Below are 777 nucleotides of genomic sequence, written 5' to 3' on the forward strand. Positions count from 1 at the left end.
GCTATTGCTGAAAAGACTCACCGTGAGTTCTCCGTCCCCTCCACCGACAATGTGGCCACTGTGCCCAACATCAATGTTGGGGACATGAACTTCGAGCTCAAATCCAGCCTCATCAACATGGCGCAGGCTAGCCTATTCTGTGGCAAGCTGAATGAGGACACTAATGCACATTTGCAGAATTTTCTGGAGCTCTGCGACACTGCAGTCATATGGGGTATCGCCGCCGATGCAATCAAGCTTCATCTGTTTCCCTTCTCCTTGCTGGGGAAGGTGAAACACTGGTTTTATAAGGAAAAAGACATCGACACCTGGGCCAAATGCTCCAAGGCGTTCCTCGCAAAGTTCTTCCCGCTGGGCAAAACAAATGCCCTGCGCGGGAAGATTTCAAGTTTCTAGCAGACGGGGATGGAATCCATCCCAGAAGCTTGGGAAAGGCTACAGGAATACATCCTGGCCTGTCCCCACCATGGCATGGATGAGTGGCTCATCCTACAATGCTTCTACAACGGGCTCACAACGACATCTAGAGCCTACATCGATGCTGCTGCTGGAGGAGCCTTCCTCGACCTAACCATCGTCAAAGCCAAAGAGTTGGTCGAGAAGATGGTCTCCAACCAGGGGTGGAGTGATGAATGACTCCAACCCCATACGAAGGGCATGCATACCGTCAAGGAGACGGATATGATTGCCGCTAAGCTAGACCTCCTCATCAAGAAAATGGAGGAAGGGAGCAAACAACCGATCCACGCTCCTATCTACACCATGGGTTCACACTTC

At 51.5% G+C, this 777-nt stretch overlaps 1 non-coding gene across 1 annotated transcript; it reads right to left on the reverse strand.

The window, feature by feature from the left end:
* Nucleotides 1-364: 364 nt before the first annotated feature.
* Nucleotides 365-473, reverse strand: LOC120696286. The gene has a single exon (XR_005684064.1). It is a non-coding gene; the product is annotated as a small nucleolar RNA R71 (small nucleolar RNA).
* Nucleotides 474-777: the final 304 nt, after the last annotated feature.

Source organism: Panicum virgatum, chromosome 2K (genome assembly GCF_016808335.1).
Source record: "Panicum virgatum strain AP13 chromosome 2K, P.virgatum_v5, whole genome shotgun sequence".
NCBI classification, from domain to species: Eukaryota; Viridiplantae; Streptophyta; class Magnoliopsida; order Poales; family Poaceae; genus Panicum; species Panicum virgatum.